Source organism: Catharus ustulatus, chromosome 10, assembly GCF_009819885.2.
Source record: "Catharus ustulatus isolate bCatUst1 chromosome 10, bCatUst1.pri.v2, whole genome shotgun sequence".
Classification (NCBI taxonomy): Eukaryota; Metazoa; Chordata; class Aves; order Passeriformes; family Turdidae; genus Catharus; species Catharus ustulatus.
This window is the reverse complement of record NC_046230.1, coordinates 16,304,795-16,331,924: the sequence shown is the minus strand read 5'-3', so window position 1 is coordinate 16,331,924 and position 27,130 is coordinate 16,304,795. Positions and strand designations below refer to the sequence as shown.

The 27,130-nt window shown below is 46.7% G+C and overlaps 1 protein-coding gene across 2 annotated transcripts in view; it reads left to right on the top strand.

The window, feature by feature from the left end:
• The first annotated feature begins 9,091 nt into the window (after positions 1-9,091).
• Positions 9,092-27,130, top strand: part of LOC117001014 (LIM domain containing preferred translocation partner in lipoma) — a 326,262-nt gene continuing 308,223 nt past the window's right edge. Inside the window, exon 1 of one of the 2 annotated variants that reach the window (XM_033069157.1) lies at positions 9,092-9,278. The gene's annotated coding sequence lies outside the window, so the exon portion shown is untranslated. Of the gene's footprint in view, positions 9,279-9,609; positions 9,655-27,130 lie in introns of those variants that run through there. The other variant, XR_004418897.2, reaches the window with a different exon arrangement.

Here is a 27,130-nt window from a genome sequence, read left to right as displayed (position 1 = left end):
TGTGAAGACACACGGTGACACACTGGGTTATATAATGTGCCTTAGTGTGAGGAAGCTCTTTGTTCTATTTACAAATCCCTGTATTACTGACAAGGAAACTTTGATGGCTGCCTTCCAAAGACAACAATGAAGAAAGAAAGAAAGAAAGGTGGGTTTTCCTTTGTCTTGCAGCTCCCATAAAGCCCCTCCTATTCCAAAATGTGATTTTAAAATTATTTTTCTTTCCCCCATGCATAATCCTGTTGCAGGTTTTACAAGTATTATTACAAAGCAATTAAATGTGGGAGCAGTGAGGACGACTGCACCAAGGAACGCTGAGCCTATTTGTTTGAAAACTCCACAGGTGCTGGTTACAGCTTTGAAACACCAAGGTTATTGTGTCTGAAGAGTATTGTTTCATCCACAGAGAGGTCACATACCGGAGAACATTCTTGGATATTATGGGAGATTTAAGTGAGACTTGTTCCTCAAAGACTACCTTATAAATGAGTTTATCTGATACAAAAGCTCCCAAACGCTGAAAAAACTCAGGGTGAGATTTGAATGCCAAGGGAGAGGATAGAGCAGAGGTCACAAAATCATGATAAATGCAGAGTAGAGGCATAGAGAATGGATAATCCCTATTGAATAAAGCACAAGAACACTGATTTTAATTAAAAAACAATCACAATAATTTTTCTCTGCAGAAACAGGCTCTTATTAAACAGACTCCTCTAAGCCAATCTCTGGGACTCTGCCTCTACCATTCACTTGTCTGTACTCCTCACTAAATATTTAGATTGAATGGCATAGAGCTGTAATATCCTCTGGGAACAACCCTTGGTACCCGTCACTAAATCCATTCTATGTATTTTCTGGTGAACAGTTTGGTGGTAGGCTAGATGCTGTTTTTAGTATTCAATGAAAAATATATTTTGTGAGATTTTCATCGTTAGCTAAAAGCAAGTTCCCTTTAATTTCTTGGGTACTTTGGGGAAAAAAGGCATTTATTTGGTAAAAGTACATGATAAAGAATTACAAGGTAGGGATAGTCCTTCCAAGTTTTGTTCAAACTCCATTTCAGACATCAGGAGTCCTTTATCTCATCTCTCTATCTAGGAAAATATTTACCCATTATAATGACCTAATCACAGGAAGGGGCCAGGGCCCAATTTTCTCGTTTGCCTGCCTGTCTCATCGTGGGGTGAGGCTTGATGTAGGGTGTGTACCAGTCCCAGATCCCTGGGCAGAGCCTGCAGCTGGTGCTCAACACCAACAGCTTTAACCAATGCAATGCTCTGGGTGCTGGGGACAGAGTCTGGGTGCTCCCAAACACTGCCTGGTGATACTCAGCTTCTCCATCATGCCTTCCTACTCTGTGAGCAGCATGGCCACCTCATCTAGGAATCTCTGGAGCAACACCAACATGGTTAAAGCAAGGCCTAGTAGGTTGTTGTTCCTACCCAAATATAAAGAATGAATGAAAGATCTTAACTGAAATACACTAGAACTCTTCTGCTTAGGACAAAAGCAGAGCAGGAAAGAACCCAGATGAAGTCATGGCCATTCAAAGAGTTGAGCTGCTGTGTCTCCACTGGTAAAGATGCAAGCTGATCTCTCTGTAATAAGATAGGGTGGGAAAGGTTATATAATCAGGTTGCTTGGTGCCTTAAACCGTCCTTCTCTGTAATGCTAAATAAAACAAATGCTTCAAGGATATAGGTCATTATCCCTCATCAGCTACCCAAAGGGAGGAAATTGGATGGTAAACAGCTGACCATGGGTGTAGACAGCTTTTGATTTAATAGTGGAGAAAAGGGGGATTTTTCAGTCTGTGCTTGGGAGGGATGAGATGTTGAACAGGTGAGATGGGCCTCCAGAAGTTCTGCAAATGCTGGAACCTTGTGGCTGAAATGTAGACTGGATAATGCAAATACCAACTGATTTTTCCCCCTCTTTTCCCTGCAGTAGGTGTGGGACTAGGAAACAAAGGTGACACCAAAATGTCAGCTTTCCTGAAGCTTTGGAGCCGTTTGATTATCTCTAAAAGCTCTGTGCAGATCAGGTATTTGTAAGGATATTACTTCAGGCCCACAACCTCAGCCAACCCTTGCTAGGAACATTACCACATTCCTGGAGCTGTGGTGTGTCTGTAGCATCAAACAGATACTTGAAGTGTTCTGAGAGAGGAGTTAGAATACACATAGGGGGCTCTGACGTCTTAAGGATTTGCCAAGGCACCAGTGAGATCCTAGGGTTTCTCCAGTGCAGCCACACACTCAGTGTTCTCAGGTTATTACTTCGAAGGGAAGACAGTGCTTCCAGCACACATTTACTCTCAAATTGTCCACTAGATTAGAGACAATTTGGAAGAGATCTATGAGCAATCTGGTTTAGCTCTCTGCAGACATTCCTCTCCAGCCACAAGTAGCTCATGAGCAGTTTGAGCCCAGCTCCGGTGCCAGGGATCTGTCACCTCACTGGCAGCGGGGCTGGGCTGTCTCATTGGTGATCCAAATTTTTGGTGGTGTGAGGAAATGCGCATTCAGGGATGGCTGAGCCCAGCAATACTGAACTGCCCTGCATTGCCTCTGTGTTCCAAAGTGGGATGGAGCAAATGGACCAGCCCGTGGGCAGAGACCCTCTTGGTCAAGGTCAAACATGGGTTGAAATGGGTCTATAAAAATTGTTGAGTCAGTCCATATTTCCATGCTGTAAGGTACACAGAGTTCTGAGGGTAACTGATGGAGGTAGGGAGTGACTGTCATAGCCCAGTGTCATCTCTCAGAGCCTAGGAAGGGCTGTTGCCTCCTTTTATTGATGGTGCACTGAGGCACAAAGCTCCAGAGTGCTGGGGAGGAACACGTTGGACAAATGTTTCTCATTAAGAAATGTTTATTTGTCAGACATGATTCCTTTCATGTAGTGTGTGTGGGAGTGTATCCATTTTAGCAAGATACTCTAGGAAATGTTTTCTTGGAGTCAGGATGGAATTTCTGGCCGAGATGGTCCTTTGTGGTGGCGTGGTCATTCCTGGGCTGGCTGGGAGTCTGTAGGTCAGGTCTTGGAGCTGAGGCTGGCAAGATGGGGAATTAAAACAGGCAAAACTGATTCTCAGTTACTTCTGGCACTGTGATTTGTTTTTCACTGCATGCTTTTTGTCCTCTGTTACAAGGGAGAAAGTCCTCCAAAATGTTGAGAAGTCCTGTTTTTGTCACAGTGGAGATGGGAAAGATTCCAGACTCTCCAAGATATTGGCAAATGGTGGAAACTTTTCCAGCTCAGTTCAAGCTGCAACTTTCCCCAAGTCCCACATCTGTTCTGTTGCAGATCCGCATATTTAACCCTGGTTTTCTGTACAGAAAATTATGCAAATAAAACAATTTGCTGTTGAAAACTACTACTGCCTAATCGCCTGGTGGAGAAAGGGCAAAGCTGGCAGCCAGGAACTGGAGACCCAGCAGCCATGTCCTCTCCTTTTGATTTCATTGTCCTCTGTTTACTAGCTGGTAGGTCAGATTGGTCACAGCTCTCAATTGTCAAGGCAGTTGTTTTCCAAAGTAAATACTTTACATCATTTTCTTTGTGGATATCTTTAGCATAAACCAAATTTACCTCTTGCTTCTTCAAGGCTTTAAGTCATTTAGGACCTCTGCGAGTGACTGATAGGTGTTTTGAAGCTCTCTATGGAGGCCATCTCCTGAGCAGTGAAGCCAGGGCTTTGCTGTGGTATAGGGCACTGTCTGATGGCACTGTGGGATTTTGGCTACCTGGTCCTCTGGGAACATCCACCTCGAGTTACTTGTCTTTGCCATTACCAACTGCACGGCTTTTGATTTCTGAAACTCTTCTCATCAATGCTCTTCATCACTCAAGTCTGCCCAAAGGCTCAGAAAAGGAAATGGAAGTGTCCAGGGGTCAAGCACAGAAATCAGGTTTTGTTCAGATGAAAACTATCAAGAGAGAATGTGCTACCTCTGAGCAGGGAGGCCATAGGGTCACTGGCTTATTTTGCAGTCTTGCCAAAAAACTCCTCTTGAATCTGTTGTTCAACGCAGCTCAGACTGATTTTCATCCAGAATAGCTCTTCATATTTTATTTTGGTTTCCTATTCTTTTTTTATTGTGAATTATTTATCCTGTGTTTCACCAAAGAAGTCTAATTTTCTCATCTTCTCCCTTCCCAATATTTAAGATCTCTCTAGGTGTCTCTGTAATACACCCAAGTTCCCTGATTGAAGGAGTTACAGACAAAATCCACATTTGGCACTTTTAGCTTGTAGAGATAATATTTTTGTGGCTGTATACATTTCTATGCACTGTAACTCTATTTACTCAGCAGAAGAGCCCTTAAGATTGACAAATGAAAAAACATATTTAAAATATGTGTCTTGCAAATGTGTTAATGCCTATATAGGCTATAGGTCCCTATGGAAATAAGAAGAGGCATTCTTTTAATAAACAATGGAGTGCATCCAGTTTTTCTTCCTACTTAAGTTATTTCCAGCACATTCACTAAAATGCTACCAGATTCAATAATATTTGTCTCTTTCTTGGCTTCTTACATATATAGCTTTCTTCCATGACAACAAGTCCAAGATTTTTTGGAGCCAAAGCAGGAATGATGATGTGTTTTTGTTGTTGTTGTTCTTCTAACCAGCTGTCTTTGCTCATCTTGCTGTCACTAGGAGAAGACATCTGCTTAGTACATTCAATATTTTCACTTTGATTCTCAACAGGGAGGTCAGAGCCCATGCAAAAATGTCCCCCAAAATATTTTGTTACCACAAACATTTCTTTTAAGACTGGGGTACTTTGTTTTTTCAGTGTAGGCTCCATGAAGTATTTAACTGTTTCTCTTCCTGTAAAGCAAAGCCCTCGTGATTTCTGTGCTCAAATCTGGACATGAGACATTTACCATTAGTGAGATACTGTGCGGATGGTATAAAATACAAAGTCTAGTGGCTTCTGCTTTAATTATTACACGTCATTCTGATGAGATACTAGAAGTTAGCTTTTCCCCCCACTAAACTGATACCCAGAGAGTGAGGATTGTTATGAAATTATCAACTTCTTTACTAATTCTTTGTGTTAATTTCAGCAAAATTAATTAAAAAAAAAGGAGTAGTACTAGTAATGGTTTGGATGTGCCAAAATGCTTCAGGCAGTTATTTTTTCTAGGCACTAGCAAGTCTCCTTCCTCATTAACCAAAGATACAGTCTGGCAAAACTCTTCAATCCATAAATCCACCCTGTTCAGTGGAACACTTAAATCTAAGCTGAAATCTCTCTGGGCTCAAATTGGATTTTAGCATGTCCTTAAAATGAAGTATGCAGCAGTAGCACATTGCTCAGCTGTACTTTTCAGCATTGGAATATAGCAGTTTTACAAAACTTTACCATTCCTGAGGCACAGGCAACTAGTCCTAGACTGTAGATGGAGCAGAGCAGGGAGCAGAGCCTAAAATGTTTGCAGGAAGGTTTATACTTTCCTGAGCTAGCCCAAATGATACGGAATTAGATGGGACTGATGGCCAGGTAAAACTGAGTGTCTTGTGAACCACTTGCAACTCCAAGACGTGCACCGAGATGGAAGGTCACTATTTCTGATACACTCTCAGAAAATTGAGGAGTTTGTTGGCAATTGTATTTCTCATCAGTGAAGATTCCCTTGGGGTTTTGGCCCAGTCTCAATTGCTGTCAGAGACCTGTGACTCACTGAAGCCTGCTCAGTACAGTGCCTTGCATTCCTGTCTGGGTGCAAACATACCTGCAAAGTGGGAATGACAAAGCTTGGCCCCACTGCTGTTTCTAGATTCCTTCTACGAGGCAGCACACTCGTGTATCTCTCAATCGCAAACAAGCACCCTGTTTGGAAATTAATTCCGACTTGCAGGATGAGTCTTTTCCCTCCCGTCTGCCTAGTATCCATGCTGGTGCTTCCTCATTCCTTTCCCAGTGCCACAGGAATGCTGTTGCTGGGAGCTCAGGTTTTGCATGTGCTTCCAAGAACACCCTTTGGAGACTGAATGGTCAAGTGTGACACTGCATGTCTTGGTGGAAACTGGCGTCCTCCTGGCGAGGCGGGGGAAAAGTGCTGTGGTTTGGGGCAGAGGAGTCTCCAGTTGATCTAACACTAATTGCATCTGATCCTTGTCTGTAAATTAAGTGGCAGCTCTCCCAAAAACATGTGCTTAGTGTGTTTTCCAGCCTCTTTGGCTTTTACCCACAGAAGAATTAGTTCACCAGGTGGGTGACTTTCCTGTTGTTCTGGAATTGTTGCTAGTGAGGGAATATGTCAGTTCCCCACAACTTCATCTGATTAAGAGCTGACTTGCAGCAAAAGTGACTTGGGTTAGAAATAAAGCAAACATACCCAACTGTGAAGCTCTGGAATGGATCCTCTAGATATTCTTATGAGCAAGGTAGGTGAACCCCTGTCAGGTACAGTTTAGGCAGTGCTGCTCCTGCTCTATGGCCTGAGAGGTGGAATTACTGTGGCTTCTTAAGGACTCTTCCCATCCTGACTTTTTTGTTTTGTGATTTTTTGCGTCTGAAATCTTGCTGAAAAGGAAGCAAGGTTTCACTTGCTGCCTTCTGGAAACTTCGCACAGAATGGGGTCTGATAGGAGGTTGTGGTGTGTCATTCCCTGTTCTAAACCTTGTGCTGTGGGTTTCTAAGGGCTCCTCCAGACAAGGGAAGGTGAACTGACTGGTCTAAAGTCACACAGTACAGGGAAAGTAGGAGCAGAAGCCAAGTTTCCAATCTCCTAGTCACACTAAAAAACTTAATTTCCTTGAATTAATATTGGCCCAGCTGGCTCCTGTATTCCTGCCTCCTGACTGGCCTGTGCAATGTCAGGCATTTCAGTCTTTTGCTGTTTAATTCATTTTGCTGCTATGGTACGGTAGATATTACCAAAGGAATGATTGTATGTTTGCCAGTATTTTTGATTCTTTCCAGGCAAAGAGCAGATTTTCACAGCCAGGCTCAACACCTTGAATTTTCTACTTTCATTTCCAAAGTGTATGATATTGGTCATGATAGGAAACTGAAAAAAAATCCCAGAAAATTGATGCTGTGTTTGACAAGGCAGTGACCATTCTGGGCAGCACGTTACAAGGGTAATGGGCTGCAAATCAAACTTCTGCTGCTGTGCTGCAGAGGATTAGTCACAGTTCATCTACCAGCAAAATGGAGGTAGTAGTAGTTACTATCTCAAACTCTGGAGGCTCAAAGCTTATAACTTTTGGGATCATTTAAAGTAGGCTGCTATGGATGGGCACAGTATTCTATCTTCTGTTAACAGCACTGGAAAATTTCATAAGCTTGATGGATAAAGAAGCAATAATTGTTGGATATGGGACCAGGAAAATATTTTACAACTGGTCTTGTCTGAAATACTAAATGGAGAACACTTGTCTCTCATCTCGGGCCAAAGGGGTATTTTAGTTTTCATATACTTCCCCTAGACACCCCTAGACAAGGGCTATTTCAGCTCTGAAAGAAAACTGGAAGAAAAAAAACCAAAACAGGCAACAGTTCCTGTGTACATCTGCCACTGAGAGCTCCATCACACTGAGGTTGACAGACATGGGTGCCAGGAAACCCCTGGTGACAGCCACTGCTGCTGGTGGAAGAAAATCCCCTTGTGCATTGTCCTCAGGGCACAGTGCAGGAGCGTGGCCTCGCAGCCCAGCACTCAGCTGGAAGGAGACAAGTGAACTCTAGGTTCTGCAGGAGGCAACTGAACCTGGATTTACAGGGCCTCAGGCAAAGGCTTTGGCTGCTCAGTTCGAGCTGGTGCTACAGTCTGTTCCATCTGGAAATCAGCCGTGCCTGTGTCTTTCACAAGAGGCCACGTTCACAGAGCACTGCTGGCTCTCTAGGTAACACCTACAGCACGGGGCCCTGGTGACTCATGCACCATTCAGCTTTGGTTTAGGATCTCAGCAGGGTTTGAACACCAGGTAGGTGGCTAGGACAAGGCTGGGGTATTTCTAGTCATGTCCTAATGCTTAGAAAACACCTGCAGCCGTGACTGCTCATGCAGATTTAGCTGCAGTGCTTCTAAGGAGACAAGCTGGACCTGGAGGGAATTTAGCAACAGGACCAGCGCAGGACACCAAATCAACCCTAGATGGGGGATTTGCGCTGAGGACCAAATTTGGGAAATGCCATGCTTTCCCTTCTGAGGAGTCTGCCAGGGTGGGGTGAAATCTCTGGGTCTCTGGGAAGTACACTGGTTTTGGCAGCCAGGGAAGGTGGAGAGAAGCTGAATCACTATTCTCTGCTACAGCTTAAGTCTTTTAGGCACTTACTGTCCTTTTTTTGTGTCCAAACAAGCAATCTTGCCCTCCTGGGGCTGTCAAGCACTGACTGTGGACATTAAAGCTGGTAATGGGATAAGATGTAAACATCTTCAGAAAGCACACACCAGAGCCCTTTATTTTAAAAATGAAATACATTTGAAGTGCCTACAAACTCACCCAGAAATTTCTTTCCAAATGAGTAAGGCTTGGCAACGCTCCCCTCCACAGCCTGAACACAATGTAACCCTTCTGTCTTCCCGTTCTCTTCAGGGCAGATGCTGATACCGAACAGCTACTTAAAGGGTAACATTCCATTATAAAAACAATCACACTCAACATCCCAATTTATTTTAATTGCACTCCTTAGAGATAGCCACAAAACAATCAAACAGAAAGCAATCAGAAAATAGTTTCCCTTCCCCCTCTCCTCAGTATTCGCGACAAGTCTGGTTTTGAATCTGTGAACAGACAGCTCCTTTGGAACTCCCTGCACCTTTTACCTCCCCTCACCTTGTTCTTTGCCCCAGCTGGGGAAAAACAGATTAAAAGTTGGTTGGAGAAGAACCCAAAGAATCAAAAGCAGTCCTAGACAAAACTTTTGTGCGAGAAGTTGGATCCCGCAAGGCACAGGGTGCGTTTCTGGGCGGAAGGCTCCCCTGGCTCCGGGATGCAGGAAGGTGATGCTCGCAGGGCCGGGGCCGCCTCCAGACCCGTTCCCCCCCGCCCAGGTACCGGGAGCCGCTGCCGCCCGCCCCCCCAGCCGGAGCGCAGCCCCCTCCCGTCCCGGCCCCGGCCCCGGCCCCAGCCCTTACATGGACAAATCTGCCTGCAGGGAAAGGCAGGAATTTGGGCCCTTGACGTCAGCCGCGGGCAGAGCGCGGCAGCCCGGCAGAGCGGGAGGCAGCGGCCGCCGCTTTCGCTTTTTGTTTCGGGGCCGTCCCGCCGAGCTCGGGGCCGCCGGCCGCCCCTCCCTGCGCCCCAGGGGAGGTAAGGGCCGGGGGGGGCGCGGACGGAGGGATGCGGCAGGCGGGAGCGCCGCGGCCGGGGGGATGCGGAGAGGCGGCCGGACCGGAGGGAGGGAGGCAGGGAGGGAGGGATGGGTGTGCGGGGCGGAGCGCGGGAGGGGCTGCCCGGGGGAGCGGCGGGCGCGGCGCGGGGGTGCCCGGGCCGGGAGCGCGGGAGGGGCCGGCGGGGCACGCTGCGGGGCAGGGGCGCGGAAGGGGCCGCCGGGCGGAAGGAAGGGGCCGGCGGCGGGGCCGGGGGCGGGCGGAGCGGGGCGGTCCCGGTGCCGCCCCCGGCCCGCCCCCCGCCGCCTCCTCCCGCCGCCGCCGCCGCGCTCGCCTCCGCTGCCTCCTCCCCCGAGGTATTGTTGCAGATAATAACTTGCCCCCTTCCTCCCCCCACCCCCGTCCGCCCGCCGAGGCAGCTGTGCCACAGCTGGAGCCCCCGGCCGGGGCGGGGAGCGCTGCCGGCCGCCCGGGGGGGGCCGCCCTGGCTCCTCCCTCCGCCCGGGGCGCCGCGGCCGCCTGAGGGGCCGGCCCGGTGCGGTGCGGGCTCGGCCGCGGGGCGGGGGCAGCGCCGGGCCCGGGGCTGGGGCCGCTTCCCCGCTGCTGGGGCGGCCCCGCTGCTCGGCTCCCGGCCGGTGCCGGTGGCCGGGCTGGGCCGGGCCGGGCCCCCGAGCGGGCGGGTCGGTGCCGCAGGTGCACCTGGCCCGGGCTGGGGCTGCTCCAGCCCCGCCCCGCCGCCCGCCGACCCCCGGCCGCGGCTCCTAGTAAATAATAAGTTGAGTGAAGCTCCAGTAGCTTTTTATATGCCGGGGGAGGCCCTGCCTTCCCCACCAGGTAAGGACGGAAAACTTTCCCACACCCTGACGTCACCCACGGCTTTTTTTTTTTTAAGTATAAGTTTTTTTTGCCCTCCCCTTTTCTTGCTCTCCTCTGCTGAACAGCCTTACCCCTGCCATTGCTCCGGAGCACTCCCCGCGCCCCCGGGCTGTGCTGGGGAGCCGGCAGTGCTCCCGAGGAGGCGGTGATGAAGCAACTCCTGCCTAATTGCTCTGCCGCCTGTACCTCGAGGTGCAGCTTGGCCCTGCCGCCGAAACAAACGAGACATTGGATTCTCCTGCTTTGTTTTGATCATTTTTTGTTTATTTTTTCCTACACGTGTAGGAATTGACTTTTTAGCCCAGTTGTGCTGTTCTTGGGTCAGTTTCCTGTCAGTTTCCCGTGAGTTTCCTGTGTGTTTCTCACTAGGCAGTTGGGACACAAAAGTTTAAGGAGCTTGCAGGAGCCATAAGACCCTCTGATGTGTCTGCCTGTACGTGTGTAACACCTTGGTCCCTCTGCACAAAGGGGTTTTGACCCATGCAAAAAAGGAAGGTCTCACATAGAAGCCACAAGTGTTTTTGGACACATTCCAGGACTTCTTTGCTCCCATGACCTTATTTACCTATAGAGTTTGTCCTTATACATTCCAGGAATGATTTCTGGGGCAAGATCTGAGAGAGTGGGGAGTGCCTGAGAGCTGGGTGATACAGCAGGTGCTGGGTCACCAAGTAATTAGGGAAATGGGATATTAGGAAAGTATGAGAACATGCAGAGCTGGAGAAGATGACCCAGCGTTTCATCTCTATGTTAATAATGTGGCTGTGTTCTTGCTGAAAAATGTTGGCTGCTGTCCTGTGTGTAGCTTTGCCTGCTGTGCAGCAGCACAGTTTAGGGATGTGGGGGACTTTCTAATTATCCCCACCCTTGCTGAGGCAGGACTGGCCCACACAAGGCTAGATAATATTCCGCGGTTTCCCTTGGGAAATATGTGTGTCTATGGATAAAGACTTATTTTTTAAAAACTTCTCTCTGCCTGTTGGCTTGGTCCGTCTCCCCCTGCCCACCCCATGACCTTACAGCCTATTGCTTCTAAATTTATTAGCACTGTTATTCCCCTATTTCAATTGTTTAGTCTTTTTTGAAGGGTTTTTCCCTGCGGGATGGGCCATCAGCAGCTCGTGGTGTGGGTGGTGGCCACAGAGCCACCTGTCAGCAAGCCTCCCTGTCAAATCCTGCCTTTAACTTTGTTGTGATGCAGGTGCTGCTAATGGGCCCTCCAGGCCTGTTGCCCTTGTTTCACAGATGGTTTTCCTTTAATTATTTTGTTCAGGTTTTCTTTTTCCACCTGGCTCAGCTTATGTAGGCTGGGTAAAACTTCCAGATCAGGGACACCTGGGTTGAGCATAGCAGCAGCAATAAGTTGCGCTCAGTAATGTTCCTGTAGAGAGTTGCTGTGTTGTGGGTAGGAGACTTGCTTCTCAGAAGTCTCTTCCACTGTGTGTTGCGTGGCCGTGGTATGCTGGCTGTGTGAGTCCCATGTTGCCAGCAGTCCTGGCTGGTGGCATGCAGCCCTTGTATGCTGCCTGGGTGGAAATGAAGGACATGTCCAGGAAAATGAAGCTAAAACTCTTTCATTAAAGCTTCTGTAGGTGTAGCCCCAAGCTGCTCTGAATTGCTGATGTTCAGTCTCCATGGTGCCTGGGTCAGTGAGAATTACTGATTTTCTCACTGTACAGCTGTCTCTGTCTTGCCAGTCCTGATTGCCTGGTGTGGTTGGTACTGGCAGGGCAGAGATGCTGGTATCGAGCTGGGAGAGAAACTCCAGTTCCTGTCATACAGAGGTGAGATTTTTACCTTTGGAACATGTTTGGAGATCAGCCTGAATGTTGGGGCAGGATGTTGGTGGGCATGCCCATGTTAGTGTGGGTTCTAGCTCTATGAGTCCTTTCTCTTATTTGTGTTTGGTAGAGTGTCACGCAGCTTTAGGGGATAAAAGTATTGAATTATGTTGTCTGTGATGTGCTGCTGTGAAACTGGGAAAAACTGGCAAAAGCCTGGCTTTTAGACTGGCAGGTCAGAAGTGATTTTCAGATCTTGGGAATCATCGTTAGTTTACCTGTCTCCTCTCCTGGGAATTTGCAGGGCACATTATATTTCTAGGTTGCATTCCTCTGAGAAACACCTTTAGCTGTGCTGTGTTAGTGAGGTAATGGGCACAATAAGGAAGTGGTGCAGTGTAATTGAAGCTTTCAAGCAGTGTAATGGCAGATTCAGGTGTGTATCCCTTGTTAAAGCATTTGTTTCTCTAGGCTGTTCAGGGATGAAGCTCTGGAGCTGGACCAGTGAGGTTTTGCAAGGTACCTAATAGTGTAGGCTGCAGTCTTGCTGAAGCTGGAGTGCTTTTACATATATTGTCATCAATATGTATTTTTGATTATAACTCCTAATAAGAATTATGGTGTGGGGGTTCATGCTCAGAGTGGAGACACCATTCCTTTTTGAAGCCTGGTTGTTGCCTTCTTTATTAAAATCACTGCTTGTGTCCACCTGCTTTATTATAAAATTTAAGTAACACCCTTGCAAATGAGTTAAACTTCATGTATGCGGTTTTGGAGGGAGATAGTAAGAATGGTTGGGAGCTGGATAACCTGAGGGAGTTTTACCAGCAGTATGTAATCACTCCTATTAAAAGGACACATGTTAGGAAGGTGTCAGAGAAATGGTGAGTGTTGTGGAAAAGGGATGTCTATTCCTTCGCACAAATGAAAACCAAGGTGAAAGTGGTGGATTCAAAACGAAGAAAGTTAAGTGCTTTTCAGTGTAAGTAGTGGTGGCATTTATCATGCACAATGTTGCTGAGAACAAGAGTTTAACCAAGTCTGAAAAGAAGATGGGATGACTGTATGAGTGTCAGGTACTTTCAGAGTTGTACCAGCCAGTGGTGGTGCCCATCGTACCATTAAACATCGAATTGGAAAGAAGAAACAGTTTCATGTAGGTTTCCATGAAGTGTGTCTGGCTGCCACTAGATAGACACAGATAGAGAAAAGCAGTAGCTTGGGTGGATGACAAATTGTTCCAAGAACACAGTTTCTGTGTGTCTGTGGAAACAAATACTCTCAGGGTGCCCGCAGTGGTTTCTCTATTGTTCTACGTATCATGGTTGTGTCAGCAATACATCCTCAGTGTTATTTTGTTGCTCCTCAAGCTTCTGAAAGCCTCACCTACACAGCTCTGCCTTTTTCCTTCTGAGCTCTTCTCTCCCTGACATGGCTTTGAGAAACTCTCACACACTCTGCCCTGGCTGGCTCCAGATGCTGGGTTTCACCTTTAACTGATTGTCCAGGCTTTGGTGTGCTGTGGCAGCCCTGCTAAGGTGGAGCTAAGTCCTTGTGAACGCATGGTGAGGTTTTAAAGATGGCAGCAGATGATGAAGAAATATAAACTGGACAAGAGTAGGTCCCTTCTAAATCATAGTATATTCTATGAATTTTTAGGTATGCCTGTGCTTTTTAGGTACTTTGTTTTTGATGGGGAGAAACCTTTCAGGGAGGTAAGAGGGATATGAAGTCCATGTGACCCGGCAAAAGTCTGTGGTTCATCATCTGTGTTTAGTGTGTGCATGAGTGCAGCAGTGATGCTCCTATCTGCAAGATGATGTCCTCCACAGCCAGTCTTTTCACCCCACTAGTTTCCTCATCTCCCTTTGCTCTCACTCTTGTAGCAGCGTAATTCTGTGAAAAGCTAGAGAGATTACTGCAATTGCAGCCAGAACAGAGGAGGAAGGAGCAGAGGAGATGGAAACCATAACTTATGAAAGGATGTGGGTTATGTGATGCACAGATTCACAAGGAACAATGCCTTTAAAGAGCATGGGTTATACATAGGAAAATACTTGAAATAACTTTACAAACAAGGGTTCCAGAGGAGGGATTGGAGGGAAGATCATGTGTTTGGTGTCCATGTGTGCATTGGGGTGCTGGAGGCGAGCATCAGTAAAGTTTGAAGAACTCAGTGTTTTCCTCTTTCTGATTTAGGAAGCGCTTTGTTTTGCAAAACAGAAACAAACAGAGAAAAGAAAACAACAAATCAAACCGAAAACCACAGACCAGAAAAAAACCCCACAAAACATTAAAGCTTTTGAGAACTTATGCCTGTCTGAGAAGCAGAGTTTAGCAGGGCTGGTTCTTTTCATTCATCCTGCTCCTGGGCATGGCAGACCATGTAGGGCTGGTGATGTTTTCCAGTCCAAACATGAAAAAAACTAAAACCTGTTACCCACACTTAATCATTGCAATTAAGGTTATCGCTAGAGACAACTGAGTGGAGATTCTGTTTTGATCTCCAAGAGCTGGTTTCGATCAGGTTCTGAGCAACTGTAAGAGCTGGCATGAAAATGATCATTTTAAAGTCATTGTCAGCAAGTCTCTGTCATTTTAGACTGTCAGTATCTGTTGTTGGGATCTGTGGGTGACAGTGACACACATGTGTGAGTCAGAAGAGCTCCCAAACTATCACAATATGCTCAGGGAAAGAAAACAAACATCGGTGGAGCTGTGGGCTGCTGATAACCTTTTCTTAGACAAAGTTACAAGCTTTTGAGTGTTGCAGGCTGTTAGGATCTTCTCTATTGCCCTTGATGGCACAAGGAAACCTTGGAATATGTGATTCCTCAGCAAACCCATACTTACTTAGGCAGGTTTGGGGCAGGGAGTGATGCATGAGGATCTCTGGCTTATGCTAGTTTTGTTGCTGGGTAATAGCCCATCAACTCTCTTTGGCGTTTGCAGGTCTGGCTGGGGGGGATCCTGTCTTGTGTCTGAGAGTTTATGCCATTGAGCAGCCTCTAAGTAGGTGCTATTCAGCTCTTGGCTGCCTTCCTCCCCCTACTTCTGATGCTCAGTGATGCTTCAAGGCAGGAAAACTTCCGCCAAATCTTGGATGATTGTGCTGCCAGTGGAATAGTTAGTTGAGATTTAATATGGCCATTATCTTTAGGTAATAAAGTATCAGCTAACTTGCCATAACTATCTTGTTTAATGTCTATTAAAAGCCCCACATACTTCACTCACTGGGTGAAATTTAATAGAAGTTCATCTAAGCATTTACTGCTTATTTAATTTAAAAATAAGTTGATCTCCATGACTGGAGTAACAGGCACTAAGGATTTAATTAACATTTAGTAAACTGCCCTGTTAGCTCTCAATTGCACAGTCAGGTCTTGTTTATGCATCATTTTGTAACTACCCTCTCCTTTTTTAAATTTATTTTTTATTTTTGGCCACTTGATCTCATTGTGGGGAGCTGCAGTCATCTATTCTCCCTCTGCTCCTGATCTCACATGGAACGCCTGTGTCAGGGCTGGGGGCTGGAATACTGCCGAGGAACCAGGACCCAGCTGCTGACTTGTGAGGCCAGACCAGACAGCTGGGCAAAGGCAGGTGGGCTAGAGGAGATTGAATTGAAAGGTTGTCCCACGGGACTTGGAAAAAGGATCTGTGGAGCTCCATGGGGTGGGTAGGGTTTGCATGTGTGGTGGGGCAGAAATGGTCCAACTTCAACCCTTACCTTAAACTGGGCTCTTATGTTTGAGTATCTCCTGTAGGGATTTTTCAGTGCTGTGGCTGCTGCATGGAATCCAGGTTGGTGAGGTTTGCTTTTTGGATGGAGAATGTAGGGGTGTTGTTACAGGTGACTTGTGTGTGGTCCTACTGCAGTGGCTGTGGTGGTTGTACCCCAGCTGGGGCGGTTTCTGTGTCAGTAAAAACCTGCATGTGCATTTTCAACCTGCTGCGTGCACCTACCCTGTGGAGCTCTGTTTCAGCAGTTTGTTACCTCACCTTAACAGATTTGAATTACTCCACTTAGTGAGGCATGAATGAAAGCGAGGAATCTCCCAGATAGTGCAGGCAGCAGTGGCTGGGTTGGGAGAGTGATTGAATTAGCAGCTGATAAGTAGTTGTAGCTCCAGCTGCTGCATCATCATTGCCTCACTAGCCTGGGTGCCTGTGAAGTTCCTGTTCAAACTCTTTGCTGAAGGACATCGGCTGGCTTAGATTTAACACACCTTGTTGTTTGAGATAGAGACTTAATTTGCTTATCGTGGGTTTGGGCAAATCTTGAGAGATACCTGAAGGTATCAGTGTGGCCAAGACAAGCCTATAATCTGGATAGCCCCAGAAAAAATGGATAGTGGTCATGGCAGCCACGTGGCAAACCTGTAGTTAATTGCATGCTGTTAACTTTGTTAAAAGAATGGTGTTAAAGTTGCAAAGTCCAAGTGCTCCACAGCTATGAACTGCCAGAATAAAGGTCGTTCAAAGCTTAATTTCAGCTCCCCTGCAAGCAGGTATTGTGCTATAGCCACTTAATTGCCAGAGCACCTTCTCTTTGTGTCTGGAGTGGAAGGTGATACTTAGTGAGCATCTTTCAGTTGCTTTTCTCTTTGTGCAGTGTGTGGCCCCAAGTCTTGTTTACCATGTACTGTTCAAACTTGAGACAGAATGCAGAGTTATTAATTTTCTTTTTGTGCTTTTCTGGAGTGGTCTTTGCTCTTTCATTGGAGCACTTTGGAAGTTGGAGGAGCTATTTTTGTAGTGCCTTCCCAATGTGAAGGAAAATTATTCTTTAGCCATTTTACTGGTAGGACACTGAGGCTTGGAGAGGCATGAAACTAGCTGTCTCACATCACCCTTGACATTGAAATCATGGAGTAAAAAGGAGATAGACCAGGGTTATTCTCGTAACTGTGCAATCATAACTGATAATAAAGCAAAGAAATGGTTGGGAAAAATTGTTTGCAATTACAGACTGAAGTTAACATTCTTTCTGCTCAACTCTGGAGATTACTCTGAACTATTCCTTTCACTAATGCTTGTTTTCTCCCATATTTCCTGCCTTTTGTGCATTATCATCATTATCCTTGAGAGAGGGCAAAGCCTGTACTTACCTTACATAAGTATTATACCTAGCTTAATGTGGAAGCTGGTCTTTGCCTCTGGCATTTGGAGGCTAGAGCAGCTTAGTGCTGTTGTCACTGAAATGTGGTGGTGAGAAGGTCTGGAAATGAGCCACAAAGATGGTTAAGGTCCAGGGGGTATTTGTGTATAAAAACATACTTCAGGGAGCAGATGTAACAAGGACTTCACATCATCTGCTCAACTCTTCCTCAGTGACTTGTTTTCTCATGTACAGTGTGACTGACATTTTTCAGGGTAGTTTGAAGCTTCTTTTAAAGCTTATTCATCGCTTCTGATCCTGCGGGCTGTTTTTTTGGAGAATGAGAATTATGCTTTCCTTAGCACAGTTTCACTTTGGTGCTTTTTCAGAGAATCCATTTATTTTTCGAGTTCCTTGGAATACAGAGCTGAGCTTGGAAAACACAGCATTGCATCTTTGCCATTTAAGGAGGTCTTGGTGAACCTTCTGCATAGTAAGTTTGAAATTCAAGTGTATGAGTAATCCAGCTGAACTCTGCAGTTACTTGTGTGCCTGAAGATAAGTGGGTGTTTTAGCACTGTCCTGTACCCAAATCCTAACCTGTTCCCAAGGCAGACAGGTGGGAGACAAATGAAGTGCAGAAGAGTTAAAATTTCCAGGGAGATGTCAGGCTTCTTTCCTACTGGAGCATGTAGAGTGACCACGGTAGCAGGCAGAGCCTCACTGCAGTGAAGAGTCAGCCTTATACAGAGCAGGAGATCCTATTGTGAGTGGTGCAGACATTTGCAGACTTTTAACGGTGGCATTCAGTAAAGGACTGTGGGGCAGAAGCATATTTGGAAGTTAGGAATGGTGCCTTGGACCACTGCATTGCTGCAGGAATGAGCACAGGGTTCTTTGCATGTGGTGCCTCTTTTGAGCGTCTGTCTCTGCATCTGAGGTTTGGGAATGTGGCCAGAGCAGCAGGTGAACTTTAAACAATATAAATGAGCATGCCTTTCTAAGGCACCCCACTCACCCAGGTCCTTGAAGTGTCTGGGTGAAAGAATGGCAGCTCACAGAGTGCCTGTGTGCCTCCTTCCATGGCTTGGCACAGTGTGTTTTGCTCTGTTGTGTGGGAGAACTGTGAACCTGGGGTGTGTGGAGGCTGGGGAAGTTAGCTGAGAAATTTTTAAGGACTATGTTGTAGCCTGGGAGAAGGAGCTGTAAGAGCAGAGCTCGTTGCCTCACTACACACAGGAATCCCTGCAGGGTGTGTTCATTTGTAAGTCATTCTGGATGAAGTTAGTTGCTCCATGCCCTCATTGCACACACAGCCTTCAAGCAGTATGTTATGGGCCCTGCTCCTACAAATGTCCCTGAGAATGCAGGGCAGGTGGCTTGATATCACCTCACCTCTGCACTGCTGGGTTTATTGCTTTTCTGTGCTCTGCCCTGGGATAAGATAGAGAGGATTGCTCCAGTGTTACAATGATCAGCTGTGCTGCTTGTCCCCACCCTGTGTGGAGTCAGGCCGCTTTCTGGGCTCTTGTATCCACATTGCCATGCTTCCTGGATGCCATGGCCCAAGCCTCCAACCTGTATTCGTTTGCACCACCTGAGGTGGTGTTTTAGGGCTTGTGTTATGCTGTCAAGTGCCAGAAGTCCAAGTGAAAGTGATCTACTCCAGCTTTGTTGGCTTCAGGGCAGCTGTCTGCCTGTGTTAGCCGTTCCTGTCCCTGGAAGTGCAGTGAGGCACGAGCAGCCTGATGGGTTTTTGCAACAACTCTTGATAAATTTTGTGTCTCGGGTGATTTGATTCATGTCTGATTAAGGGTGTGCCCACTTTCACTGGTGGAGCTGGATGTGCAAAGGTAGCTATGTTACCAGAAAGTCACTGGCTCACCTAATTTAGTTTCAACTCCCTTGGTAGAGGCACGTGCTAGAATGGGAATATATTTTGTGTTTCACTTCCACAAATTCTACCAGATGTAGAATGAAAGTGATTCCATGTTTTTGATCTCCAGAAAGACAAGACCTATCGATCTAATGAAAGACATGAGTAGTTGTGGGTATGGTGTTGGTGTACTCCTGCGTTTCTTTCATCCTTTGTTTTTGCTTCCGTATCCCATAGCCAACATTTTCGTGTGTTGTCCATATCTCTAAATTTGATCAGTAAGTAGCATCTTGGGCTGGGCCTGGCACTTGTTTTGCTACCTGAAGGAGAGTTGTGAGTCTAGCAATCAGTGTGCATCAAATTCCTGTGAACCCAAGCACAGAGCACAAGCTGCACCCATGAAGTGATGTCTGGATCTGAGGAGATCCTGTCCTGGGAGATGAAGAATGGTGATAGAAGGGCCAAATGATTGACTTGTGAACATTGTGACTGATTATGAGCAAAGATCAAAAGGATGTAAGAAGCAGAATGTGACTAAGATAAAGACCTGATAAGTGTTGAAATGTGTGGAGGAAAGGGAAGCAGTAGCTTCTGACAGAGCAAATGTGTACCTGTGGGACTTGCAACTTGGTGCAAAACAATTCTGGGTCATGGGAACCTATGGGTGCTGTGGCTCTGCCACTGCAAGCCATTGCCACTTATGTCCCTTTAACAAATGGGCACAGTTCAATCTGGAACCTGCTTGAGCTCTTCCCATCCTTCCTGGGGAGTTCATCTCCCCCATGGCTGTTTATTGCTGCAGTTTCTGAGCTGTGCATACTCTGTCTCATTCCTCAGCCCTTACTCAGGAGGCCTCTGTGTGAGGGAGGGACACCCAAGAGAAACATGAAACTTGTAAAGTCCCTTGCCACGAGGAATTTGGGTGGCTGATCAGCTGCAGCTGGGTGTTTGGGAGCCTGCTGGAGGTCTGTGGGCTGAGTGTGATCTGCAGCACTCCAGAGCGTGGGATGGAGCCTGGGGGAAGGTGGTTTTCCCCTGCAAAGGGCAACCCTCATCTGGGGGCTCCTGGTAGAGCCTGTTAGCAAAAGTCATTTGTGCATTTGGATGGGGTAAAGTGGAGGAGGGGAGCAGTATGACTCACTGAAGTTATCAGCGACCAGAAGTGGGCTGTAAGCTATAGGGGACACCTCGTGCCTCCATCCTAAGACAGTGAAATGTGTCAGGGGAGATACAGCTGTATGTGCAAGTGCAGCATGTGGGTTTGGGTTTTGGGCCAGCATTCACATCCATAAATAGGCCAGCCCCTTCCTTACACTAGTGTTTGTGTGCACTTCTCAAACATGAACCAGCTAATCCCAACAGATGTTTGGCAGCCTCCAGAGGCCATAAGGAAGTTAAATATCATTGCACTTTGCTAGAGCGATGCCCAGGATTCCAGTAACACCTGCTAGAAGATCCCATTGGAGCTGTGTGTGTTGGTGGCTGTGTGGGCTCAGCTCAGCAGGGCACCTGCTGCCATTGCCTCAAGCTGCTCTGTCAGTGTGTGAGGGCTGGGCTAGGCTTCCATCGACATCAAAGACACAACTTCCTTTAGTTTGTGAGGGAGAATGGGACTTAGCAGTATGTTTATACACTCCCACTTTATTAAAATCTAGTTGAAAGGAGGGAGCTGAGGATTTTGTTTGCTGCTTGCCTTTGTCCATGTGCTGATGTGCCCACCTCCGTGGGGGTTGTGTGCGAAATCATGATGCTCCTGGTTGGCCTGTATCCTTTACTTGCCTCCCTCTCTTTCCCCAAATGTCAATTTAGCTGCAAACTTTAACACCTTTGAGGACAAGAAAGTGGTGATGATTTATTCTGGGGTTGTCTCTGGACTCTCCAGTCTGTCATTCAGGAAGTCTTCAAGGACTGAGGATCATACTCATTTCTGCTGGCCTCTATTTTGTGCTCTGGCTGGGTGACTCTCCTGATTTTTCAGGCAGAGTTGTAATTATAAAGCTGCTAAGTGGAGTGCTTGGGGCAGCAGTAGAATAGTTCTGGATTACTAAGAAATCAAGAACTTTCCTTAGGTGTTTTCCCCCTCAGTTCATCAGTCTCTGTGACATATGAATGATGTCTCTGAATACCTGTGTGTGGTTAAAACTTCCTGGAGTCCCCTTAGGGCACAGACCCCACCAATTTTTGCTGTTCAACACCTCAAGGACAAGTCTTGGGTGTCTTCTGCGATGACAGGGGCTGTGGGGGGCTTGTCCTGTCCCTCATTGCTCTGAACCTGCTGCAGTTGCTTTGCTGCACCAAGTGTGTGCATCTGACTCTAGCCCATGCTGCCAGTGGCTGCTGCCCAGCCTTTTTGTCTGCATTAGTTTAATTGAGTGAGGAGCTTACAGGAGAAACTATTCATTCCCCTGGTAACTGTACTTGACAATCAGAAGTTATTCTGGGGGTGAAGGACTGGTACAGATTTGTTTTCCTTGGTTAGGGATCCATAACCCCTAATAGTTTCTCGCTCATAGGAACCGAGTGGGCTTGCTTTGCTGCTAATTGAAAGCCAAATGAGTACATAGTCTTTTCCAAAATAATTACCATCTTTGGTGAACAGAACAAAACTATGCTGACTTCCTATTTGTTTCCAAACCTCTTGCTTGTGCCATGTTACTTTGCACTGACACATAGAAGGGCCCCATCAGGGCCAGCAGTTCCACACTGGTGCAGAGGGAATTTGTGCTTGAATCCTTTGTCTGCTGTTGGACCAATAGATAAATATAGAAGAAGCACAGGATTGTTAAAAATGTTATGAAGGATCAAGGGTGTGTTTTCTTGGTGGGAAGCCATTAAAGGCGATAGAAATGAGTGTGTGTACCCTGTGTGCCAGAGTGTGTTTTTATCTTGGCTTTTTATGGGCTAAAAACTAGCAAGAAGAAGAAAAAGGTTTTGAATGTGTGTGCATTCAGTTCCTAGATAGCTTGTGTCTATCAGTTCCTAGATAGTTTAGTTTCTATCAGTAATTGGTTTCAGCTGTACATTAACTTTGATTCATATGTTGAATTGGGCCTGCTGTTACAGTGGAAGATGTCCCTTTTCCTTTCTGTTTGCCCAGTCTCTGCTTTTGTCAGGTTTTTGCCTGGACAGGACTGAGCCTGCAGCAGGAGGGGGTCAGAGGGTCTTCTCCTTTTTTGGCTGGTTCAGAGTGTCCATGCAGGTGTTTGTGCTCCTTCTGTGTGAATTGAAAGGGCTGACTGATGGCACTGGTGGATTGAGGGTTGGAAGATGTCCAGTCCCAAGTGGCTGGGATCCCTGGCAGCAGGGCCTCGAGCTCTGTAACTGCCGTTTGCTCTGTGTGTGAAAAGCAGAAGCACCTCTCCAGCCTTTAATTTATCCTCACCATTACCTTGTGGTGGGGTTTGGGCCTCTGAGCCCCAACTGGGGTAGGAGGAATGGCTGACTGGGCAACAGTCACTGACTAAACATCTGTCCTCTCAAAGGAATGGTACTGGGATGGGCAGGAATCTTTCGGGAGTAAGTTCAGAGGCTGGGGCAGGATCAGCTCCATTCATAATGCTCTGGAAATGGATGTGCTTCACCTGCTGTAGAGGCTGATGATGGCATATGTGCCCGCTCATCTGCAATGCCCTCTTTTGCATTCCCACCCTGGGTACAAAAGTGAGTTGTGCTCACTTCACACAGGGAGCATTCCCAAAATTGCTGTGCTCTGCTGTGGCATGTGCAGGGAGCAGCAAAGGGGCTGTGTTTTCTTAATCTGCCTGTTTGATGAGGCAGTATCTGGCTGTACCCTTAGCAACGGGTTTTCTAATGCAGATCAAGTCTCCTGTTTTAATTGACTAAGAAAAAAGAACTTGAAGAGAGTATGAACCCATGACCTTGAGATAAATAGTTTCTTATTGAGTTCCTGAGCCCCTAAGCCGCCCCCTCTTGTGAGAGTAGCGTGGTTTAATCAAAGGTCAGAGGCTTTGTTGCCTCTGAGCGCCTCAGAAAATAGGGTGACATAAGCGAGTTCTCCCTGGTCCTCTGTGACTGCAGTCATTTTTGGCCTGTCAAGTTCCCTTTGAGCTTGCTGTGCTTGTCCTCTGCTCCTGGGTGATGGCTCTCTTGACCTTCTGTGGTCTCTGTGAATGCTGGTAAAGACCTGGTGATCAGGTCAGCTGTGTTTCTGGGGATTGTAACTATATATATGGTGGTTATGGGCAAATGGCTTTTGCAAGGCTGCTGTGAGCCCTGTGTGCAACATGCAGATTCACAGCCCTGACAGGACATAGCCTTCACTTGCCAGCTCTTCCCACACTGCTCCCACACGTGTCTCCTGTTTCTAGGCTGAAGGCCAAGTGTGGTATCTCACACACTGCTGTGTGGTCAGTCTCGGCATGTGCTGACTTGTGCTTGGCCACTGATGCCTAAGATGTTGCAGTTGCTCATGAAGGTCCCTCCCCCACCTCATTTTATTTGATGTTCCCTTCTTGGGTGGTGACCAGGCATATGTCTGTACCTCTTGTGAGAGGATCAGTATTAGTCTGGCTTTCTGTCTCCTCCTCTGCCTTCTGTTTTCCCAACTGCAGTCACTAATGCTTCTTGAGGCTGGCTGATGGCTGTCACGGAGCTGGTCTTGTTTGCACATTGGATGCTGACTTCCTTGGTGCTGTGCCAGTTCAGTCTTTGAAAATATTGTCTGGCAAGTCCTGGGGAGATCTTTACCTCCAAAAACTTCCATGACACTGTTCTGGTTTTCCTCATCACCAAGTAAAAAATAAAAACACTTGGCTCGGTAACAAATGCTGGCTTCAAATGCTGGCGACAAAATTCCTGTTGACAAGCTTAGTATGGTAGGGTAGGAGTAGGTGAGGACAGGTGTGATGGTGGTGTTATGCTGTTAGGTGCTCCTGTGAATCACACAGTGAGACAGAAGAAGGCTGAAGAGACTTTCCCTGGTCTCGAGTGGTTTGTACCTTTGGTGTGATGTCGCAATCACATGCTGTAGCGATGTTTGAAATGAGTAGATCTGTACTCTTCCTGAATACAGTGCTCAGGTGTAGCAGGTGGAGGATATCATGTGGCAAACTCTTGGAAGAACACAGAAAATGAGGAGCCAAGAAAGCTTTGTGCTGAGAAACCATCAGGTACATGGGAAGAAGTGTGTCTTTCCCTGCAAGCACCGGTGAGATCCAGTGAAGGTGCTGGGAGACATGTAGTTGCGAACTTTGACACTTTGCAAACCATAAACCTCTTTCTTTTCATTGAGAAACAGGAGTGCAGACAAAGTGAACCAAATCACAGGGGTTCAGGGGTGCAATTTTATAGTCATTGTTGGTGCTCTAGGCAAATAATAAAGGAAATGCAGTGGAAGTCCAGTGTATTTATTTCTCCATGTCAAGGTACAATGCCATGGAAGGTCTAAATCCTTTTCATCATCTGTTTTTAAGGAGGGTAAAGACCTTACTCTGCTGAAAAGTTACATGATAAATCACAGTTTCCTTTTACAGACAATTAATTAAACTTCTTTGGTGGGAGAATATTCCACAGAATTCTCATGGAAGTCTGTGTGTGCTGGTTCTCTTGCACAAGGTGGTGAAGGGGTATCCAAGCTCTGCCACCTTCCCTTTGCTTGTGCCCAAGTCCCAGCTGGCAGGATGGGAGCACCTATAGGGCTGGGTGCCTGGCAACTGTGTACTGTCCCCACCTGTGTCACGTTTTGGGGGAGCAAGTCCTTCCCTGACATGCAGGGAAAGTGTGTGGAGCTGTGTCATCCTGCAGGCAGATCACCAGGTCCCTGTGCTGGATGAATGTGTGTTTGGCAGCTGTGCTGTGGGTATCATGTGCATGGTCCTGCTGAACTGGGGCATTGGGATTGCCTTTCCTTCCCTTTGTTGTGCTGCTGTGAGTGCAGGAGACCCTCTCTGTCTCTCTCTCCTTTTTTCTAGTTATTAGTGTCAGGCTGGGGTTTGCACACCCAGGGCTGCTGCTGGTGATGTTTAGGTGTCCTTTGGGGAAGGAGAGGAGCAGTAGCTTTGTCTGCAGTGAAGGTCCAGGGCTCTGATGGTCACAGCAGGTTGTCACCCACAGCAAAGGGCAGCACCATTGTCCCTTCCCCGTCCCTACCCTGGAGTGGGGACTCTGTGGGAGCAGCCCAGTTTCTCCATCACGTGGAGGAAAAGCATGAAGCAGAGCCTCAAGTGCTGCCCCTAGTATTTGTTTCTTTTTTTATTCCTTTGGCATAAGGGCCAAATTCAGTTGGGAGTCTGGCTTCCAGCTGAAGTTAGGGCAATTTAGGAGCTAAATCAGCCTTTTAATGTATCTTCTGCATGTCTCAGTCCCCATCTGTGATGGAAGTAATGGTGCTCTCTTGTTCAGAGCATCTCTGGCCCTCCTACTTTTCAGATATAATGAGAGCAGGTATTAGGGCTTGTCAGAATTGCTCCAGAAATTTTTATCTATATTTGGAATAAATGTGTCCTTTCTCAAAATGGAGCTTTCTGAGGGAAATGTCAGCTTGCAATTCATTTCTTGTAAGGAAAAAAACCCTTTGGTTTTTTCCTATTATTCTATTTGTGACAGTAAAAACATTTGTTGAAAACAGAAATGTTTTTATGAGGTGCAGTCAGTGGTGAGGCTATTCCACATGCTGCTGGGTGATTGCCACATGTCCACCTTTATCTGGGCCTCTCTGCCCCATCCAAGCATTTTCCTTTTTTTCTTCAAGGAATATGCTTCTTTGGCCTCTCCAAGCAGCTGTTTGGAAAGGGGAGCAGCAACACTGAGAAGTTTTGATTTTTTTTGTTATTTTTTTCAATACATGCTCATCCCACCTGGAGGTATTTAAGTCTGGGATAGGGGCAGGCCTGTCATGGACTTAAATACTTTGCCATTAAGGTATAGAGGTGAAAGAAGATGGTTAGTCTTGGAGGGGAAAACATTTTTATACCAGAGAAATTTACTGGTCCTGGTTGATTGTGCTTTTTTAAACATCTCCATGGATTATAATGTTTTCAAAAATACTAAGCCTGACCACGTGGACACAGGAGTGTGGAATCCAGTTGTCTTCCAGCTCTTTGTTGCTGTTTTCAAATGATCTGGCCAAAAATGTAAGCCTTTAACAGGAAGACTGGTCTAGGCTCTAAGTTTTAAGTTTCTTTTACAAATGATTTGAAGGACCACAATAAGAGGACCTGCCATGCTGCCAAGGGTTTCATTGTGGTACCTGAGCAAGCCTGGGAGAAAGCGTTCTCTGCCTTCAAATTTTGGCCATTTAAAACCAAAATAGTTAAAGGAATATCATGCTTTCTTATAAAATGTTCCAGTAAACCCCTTAGACTTGCCACAGCAAATATGTGCCACCTCTGCCCTGGGAGATTTCAGCTTTAGGGTAGGCTGCAGGGGACCCTGGGCTCGGCTCCTGCCTTGGGCACAGTTCTGCTCTGCTCCCCTGTGTTCCTGGGTACTGTTAGTGTGTTTTTCTTGACTGAGCACCTTACAAAACAAGAGGTGTATTAGGGCACTGTTCTGCTGGTGCTGCCTGAGAGGAGGATAGCCATTCCTTGGGGAGTGAGGGAATCGCATTTTTAATGTTTTGGGTTGAAAAATGTTATCCATTGTTTGAAACCCAGGATCTGTGGTACTCTGATACTTCATGATCAATTGTCCTTCTTTGATCAAGAAGCTGGGGTGCATTTGAGTGAGAAAGTGAAAGTTCCCCCCTCTTGCTCAGGGTGTCTCTCACCAGGATTAGTGAAATGCAGACAGCAAACAGTGCAGGAAAAAGAAAAAATGAAAATAAAACTCACTGAGGCAGTTTTGAAAATCTCCTTCCAGTAAAGTGAGGGAGTGTGAGCAGCATGAGGTCAGTAGTCTGTGCTTGGAAATGCAGGATCCAATCCTGGTGTCAATTCCAGACATGTAAATCACAGGCAGCGCTGCTGGCACTGATGGGAGCTGCTGAAAGGTTGCTCCAGCATGGGACCCGCAGGCTTTCTGGCACAGACATGCTGATTCCTTTCATTCCTTAGCCACCCTTTTTTTCTGGCTGTCCTTGGGCATTTAAAATAACAGCAGTGCAGTGTGGCTGGTCCTGCTTTTGGGTTGGTTCCTGGCCATTGTGGCCCAGTGACTCCAGCTCAGGGTGTCTGCTGGGATGCTGTAGGTAGGGCTGTCTCATATCTTCCTTAGCTGCTGTTTAGATCTGTTCTACTCCT